The sequence below is a fragment of the Miscanthus floridulus genome, chromosome 2, assembly GCF_019320115.1.
Source record: "Miscanthus floridulus cultivar M001 chromosome 2, ASM1932011v1, whole genome shotgun sequence".
In the NCBI taxonomy this organism is placed as follows: domain Eukaryota; kingdom Viridiplantae; phylum Streptophyta; class Magnoliopsida; order Poales; family Poaceae; genus Miscanthus; species Miscanthus floridulus.
In genome coordinates this window covers 130,925,005-130,931,836 of record NC_089581.1, presented here as the reverse complement: position 1 = coordinate 130,931,836, position 6,832 = coordinate 130,925,005, and positions in this window count along the sequence as shown.

The following is a 6,832-nucleotide window of genomic DNA, read 5'->3' as shown; positions in this document are numbered from 1 at the left end:
GCTATCAAACCGACCACTGGCGTCCTGCAATAAGGTTTAGCATGGTGTGGATGGTCACAAGCTTGACGACAGGAGTGAAGGTCACACCAAAGTCGATGCTAGGCCACTGATTGAAGCCGCGCACTACCTAGCATGCCTTGTAGTGTTCAAGGCTGCTGTTGGGGTTATACTTGTGCTTAAACACCCACTTGCTGGTGATGATGTTGGCGCGGACCGGCCAAGGAACCAATCGCCAGGTATGATTTGCTTGGAGTGCGTCGAACTCATGCTGCATCGTGGCCTTCTAGTGTGGATCACGAAGTGCCGGCCTCGCCAAGCTTGGAATCAAAGAGACATCGGTAGAGGATGGGGCTATCGTCACCATAGCATCTTGGGGTTGGGTTTGACAACCCCGACCCGTGCTTGTGTTGCCATCAGATGTCGGGTGCGTGCGACCAGCGGTGCAGTAGGAGTCGCCAGTGGCGTTGTAGTGGACATAGACAGTGGTGCAGTAGTGCTCGCGGATGCAGTTGTGGTAGTGGGTGGAGTCGCATTAGCACCATATGGTGTAGTAGATGGTGGTGTGAACATGACTGTCGTACTGAGGAGGATGGCGTGGCGTCGTATCTAGGCTCCAAGGAGGGAGATGATGTCGTGGTGGTGTCACATGGACCAGGCAATGGTGTGGACTACTTTAGAGATGGAATGATTGGCTGTGGCAAGGAGCACACCAACCATGTCGGTGCGCTGACTGCATGATCGGGGGGTCATCGGTGGCTGAGTGGTGGAGGAGATGATGGCGTTGAGGAACACAACGCCTGCCTGAAAGGAAACTGTGACTCATAGAAGACGATGTGGCATGACACGATAATGTGTCACATCTCTAGGTCATAGAACCAGTAGCCCTTGTGATCTATGGGGTAGCCTAGGAAGACACACATGACCTAAGCGGGAATGGAGTTTGTTCGTGGTGGTGGTAGCCTGGTTAGGGTAGCACAGACACCCAAACACGCGAAGATGGGTATAGTTCGGGAGGGGTACCTGAGAAGAAGCTCATGCAGGCGTAGCGTTCCCTAGTGGCACATCAAGGACACTAGGTTTATGAGAGGTAAGTGGTGGTGTTGAGCGCCTCGACCTAGAACGCAGGCAGCGCATGGGCATGAAGAAGCATAGTGCGAACACTAGTCGTTCAGCGTGTGCAAGGTGCGCTCAGGCCTTACCAGTTTTGTGCAGATGTGTATGGGTAGGATAAGAAAAAGGCGATGCCATTGTCCTAAAAGTGTTTGCACAAAGTAAAATTGTCGAATTCACGTCCATTATTAGTCTGGTGAATCTGTGTATTCAGTAGAATTTAATCAGAAAACCACTAAGGAGGACCTATTGGTCAAAGAAAATCATAGAATTTCGTAAGCAAGACTAATATAGGAAGACTCTAGAAGACTCCAGGAGGCTCTCCGCCAAAGCAGGGCCAGAGCCACTACCATGTGGGGCCGACTAGCTCTACTAATAGGCCGACTAGCCTGTGGGTCCCACCTGTCGGCCTCTCCTTGCTATGTTGGTTTTCCACCACCTCAAGGATCACATCTACGCCGTTCTTTTAAGTCAGTTTGATCCAAGAGTCCAGGATGCTTGAAGGCCCTTATATATACATGCCTATACCCCCCTCCTTAGCATTTAGAAGGCAATGATCCTGAGAGCCTGAGGGCCAGAACCCTAATTCATATTTCCACTAGGATCAAAGCTAGCAATCAAGAGAAGATTAGTCCTCAATAGGATCTAGTCTTGTATTAGAAATAGAGAGATAGAGTAAGAGGGAAGAGTTTGGAGGAAGGCATAGTCGGTGCTCTCTCTATGGCTTGTACCCTGGTGGAGTCAAGTTCTTCTTGAGCTTGCTTATGAGATTCTCTAGGTAATCAACTTCTAATTCAAGTAAGCATCCTATTCATATTATTCTTTAGGTTTGCAACTCTCTTTGAGTACTTAATCCTTGTAGCTCCTGGGTTAAAGTAGTATTCGTAGTGTAAGCGTGGTGCTTAGACTCGGTTACTCGTGGATGTACCCTACTTTTTGGATTTGTGGTAGCTCAGTGAGGGTGACTCTTATAGTCTCATTGAATCCTTTGTAGTCCACCTTCCATTGATAGGCCTAGCAGGACCTTGTTACTATAGGAAACATACTCTGCCTGTGTTTTTTAGTAATATCCCCATAATTGAAGTAATAGAAGACAAAGCTTACCGAAGTTAGAACTAGAAGGCCTTTGTGATGTCCATTATACTCCTATTATCTAAGCTTTGTTACGAAGTTGGGTTAAGTTAGAGTTAGTTAGTCTCAAACATGTTTCCTTGAGATCAATATAAAACTAGGATACTTCTGATGAAGTGCTACATCGGTATAATATCCGTGCACTTGTGTATTATTCTGTGTGTATTAATTTATACCAACAATAATGTTGAGCACCACATAGGACTTGATGTTAACTATCTGGAGCATGAAAGCAGGAGCTGGGTGATGTGGCGGTGGTGCTGGTGATGGCGCTCGGCGGTCATCATGACCAAACAGAGCGGTGAAAGAAGCAAAAGAGGAGGAGGGAGAGGAATTGACATGGGTGGAGTGCTTGAACTCGAACAACGGATTGGCGTCCATGGTGATCAATGGAAGAGGAGGCGAGCGCTGGTGATAGGGGATCAAACCACACTGATTGATACCATGAAATAGAGTTGGATCTGAAAGTGCAATCAAGCCCTAATTATGGGTTTTGGTGATAATAACCAGACAATTAGAGGACTAATGAGATTTATCGAAGATGACAAGCAGGAAATTTAGAATCAAGGTTGTTGTACATAATGGAGGAGCCCCTAATTACAAAGGGTGGTGGCATCAAGCTCAAAAGGAAGTTTATTTCATTTTATATTTTGAATTTGAATATAGAAAATGTTGTACTATAAAGGGGGACATAATAAACTTTCTAAAGTATGCAACCAAGTGCTCAATCTCATACACATATATCCTCAGTTGCTTAGCCAAGATAGCCAACTCAACTTCCTTCTATCCCTTGTTGTCTAGCTTAGTGCGGCACTGTCGCACCTAAAGCGCGGCACTACCGCAGATAGGCCATGGCACTACCACAACTTATCTGACCGCTAGGACTAGGAGAGGTATTTATACCTCTTCTCTTCCCTCACAATGGTCTTCTTTGACCTCTGTCCAGCAGACCGATGAAAAAATAGCTCTTAGGTCTTTCTCTCTCTTTTCTATTGGTGACCTTGAGCTCCCAAGCATTCCTTTATGATTTCCCCATCAATCCTTGAGAGAAAAGGCTCCAAAACTCGACTAGAGAGCAGATTCATTGATTCCCAAAGCCTAAGAGCAGTTGGTTTGCATTTTAGCCGATGGATTATGTTTGTTACTCTTGGAGCTTGCTCCTAGCTAGCTAGAGCTTCACCCATGGAGCTTGCCAACTTGTGTGGTAGCTCTAGGAGGTTTGTAACCACCTCTTGAAGCTAGTAAACTCACCTCTCATCTTAAGAGTTAACTCTCTTGACTTGAGAATGAGGAAGGGTTGCAAAGCCCTAAGCCTTAGTGGCTAACCTCAACAACATGGACTTAGGCAAGCCTTGGTGGCGAGCTAAACCACAGGATAAATACTTGTGTCACCTTGTGCTTGATTTACTTCATTGCATTTCATGTTGTTGTTGAGGTGATTTCTAGGGTTTTAGGTGGATCTACTTGTATACACCTATGCTACTACTTTTTGCTATCGATCTATGAACAACATACCTGCAAGAACCTCAGTAATTTCTTCGATCTAAGTTTCCATTCATAGTTTTTGAATTGTGCCTCGAAGTTGTCTGTAGGTGTGGCAGTGCCACAGTTCTAGCTTGGCAGTGCCGTGGGGTCAGAGCAACAGTGCTGCGGGTTGAATTTGATGTTTGCTCAAGTTTTGTTTTAACAGGCCCATTCACCCCCTTAGGCTAACTAGAGATCCTACAAGTAGTATCAGAGTAGGTTATCTTGTGTACGCTTCATCGCATGAGGTATGGAGCCTGGAGGAGGATCCAATGGCATGAAGCCCGTTGATGTTGATTCGGAGGATCTGAGCTTGCATGACACCAACAGTAGCGAGCTTAGTGCCTCTACAGCAAGCAACACCATGCTCCCGCAGTTAAAGGTTATCGATGCTGAGAAATCTCTAAATGAAGAAGAAAGAAAGAAAAAATGCAGCAAGAAAAGCAAAAAGAGAAGCTAGAGAAAAGAAGAAGAAGGAACAAAGGCTTGAAGACAAAAAGCAAAGAAAAGAAGAAAGAAAGCTCAAGAGAGAAGCAAGAACAAATAGAAGAGAAGCTAGGAAGAAGGAAGAAGAAGAAAAGGTAGTCAATGTATCATTCTAGGGGTATAACCCCCGATACCCACTAGGGATGCACATGGGCCAAGCCGCTAGGGGAGGCCTAGCCCACGAGACCACATAGGGGCCATGCCACCAGTCGAGGCCCAGTGTGCAAGACGACGCCATGTGAAGTATGGCGTAAGTCAACATGCCTCGCAAGACTGCATGAAGATCCTCAGCGATCTAGGAAATCTACTCGGATATGCTAGATTGCCATGATATCTATAACTTCCTATCTTGTAAGCCGATTAGGATAGAAACAACTGATCTATAACCCTACCCCTAGGCTATATAAGGTGGGTAGGGACCCCCCTCATTTTGATCAGATCATACACAATACAATCTACAAAGACATAGGACGTAGGGTATTATGTCAAACCGATAGCCCGAACATATCTAATCGCTATCTCTTATGTTCTGTGTCACCACCCGGTTCCCTCACGTGCACCTACAATGATTCATCTACTACTGTGGGCATACCCCCTCGGTAGACTGCCAACCAGATTTCATCAATAGTGGCGAGCCAAGTAGGAGGTGTGCGTACTGAATTCATGGCCAACCAGATGGTTACCTTTTCTAAGCTCCATGGCCCTTCTCAAGCCGGGCCAGATCTTCACGATCAGATCCATGACTTGGGTCATCGGCCCTGACGACAATGGGAGGATCATGGAGGCAGTGTAGGATCACCCTGCACTGACCATGCCAACACCTGCAATGACATCTCTGATCCCGGCGCCCCATCGCTAGGTTAGGAGATCTATCAGCAGTGATGATCTGATCGCATCCATTGATCGGGTCACTTACTGTCTAGTGGAATGTCAGCTCCTCATGGATTCAGTCGTAGACCAATCCAGAGTGGGTGATGATTTTGTTGCACTCCAAGATCACCAAGCCACTATGACTGAGCGACTTGCTCGGCCACACCATTTGAGGTGACTAGATTCTGATCTAGGTGATCATAGCTACTCTAGAGGGGCGCATGGCATGACGCCTGACCACTTCTCGCTACCGGCCTAGTGCTTGACCGACTTCGAGGCCCTAATGGAGAACTCGCCGAGGCCCTATCCTTTTGGGCTAGAGGGTGTGGGATCTATGTACTAGCACTGCCATGCACCAAATCTTCATCAACCATGTTGAGCGTGACCACTGCCACCTAATCTCTACATGATCGACCCAACTGACTCTGGTTAGCCTACGCCCATGGTCAACATGGCAGCTATTCGCCAGCTTTTGGGTGATTTTGATCTTCCGACTGAGTCTCTCCACAACATTCTAGATGAGACCCCCTGATAATTATTCTGAGGGCACAACCCAGATCATGCTAAGCTGCCCTACTTTCCCTCTAGGGTTTAGGGGCATGATTTTCCACATCAAGCCATGATAGCGTCATCCAAGATGGTGAAACCGATGAAGAGCACAAAGGTCATCTAGCGAAGAACGCCGATCGCCAATGTCACCAAGATGTAGAGGTAGCCTAAGCGGTACGACGAGGATAGTCGTGGCCTGCCCTACCATCAACATAATCTAGAAGAAGCAGTTTGACATGGTGGGCGACCTAGCCAGTCTACCAGACCCCGAGTGCCAATCTAGCCTGTTGCTTTCAATGAGCTCGACAAACTCCCTCACACTCTAGAGGTCGAGAAGGTCCGAGCACATATCATAGCTGCACAAGTCCAAGTCAATGAGTTCTGAAATGATGCCCTATCTTACTCCACTGCATTCAGCTCATAGCCACCACTCTCGCCATGATGGAGGAGGCCAGCAACACGGTGCCAATGGCCCCCAACCTCTAGCCTGAGGTCTCCTACCTCTATAGAGGATCTAGAGGCAACTATGAAGCTCATTCATGTCACGATGACCGTCCACCTCACCACCAGGGAGGTCAGGGTGGCAACCATAATCAGGAGGTCAATCAACCCCTCTCCCATGACCTTCGTGACCACATCAACACCGGTGTAGATGTCCGTGGCCGCATCGAAAATAGCAGGTCTGCATGCTATGAAGTAGAGATGAAATGTCATTGGCAATTCAACGCCGAACATGCAGGATTTGCTGCCCATCAATTACCACTTCCTGTTGGCTTATCAGGACTTTGCCCCTTCATCAAAGGCTCCAAGCCGTTCGGTGGCCTGTTGGTTTCAAGGTCATTGGTGTTAACACCTATGACAGAAAAGGCCATCCCCGCTCAGTGGCTAACTCTATATGAGATTGCTATGAAAGCTATAGGCGGAGATAAAGATGTCATGGCGAATTATCTTCCCATCATGCTTAACCAGTCTGCAAAGAACTAGCTCATTAGCCTATGGGAGAAGTCCATTCGATCTTGGGACAACCTCAAGAAAGTCTTCACTGACAATTACATGGCCATGTGCGAGAAGACTAACACCAAGTATGACCTAGAGAAGCTTCATTAGTCCTCCAAGGAGTCCCTACGTGACTTCATTAGGCGTTTCTCGGTGAAAAGAAACT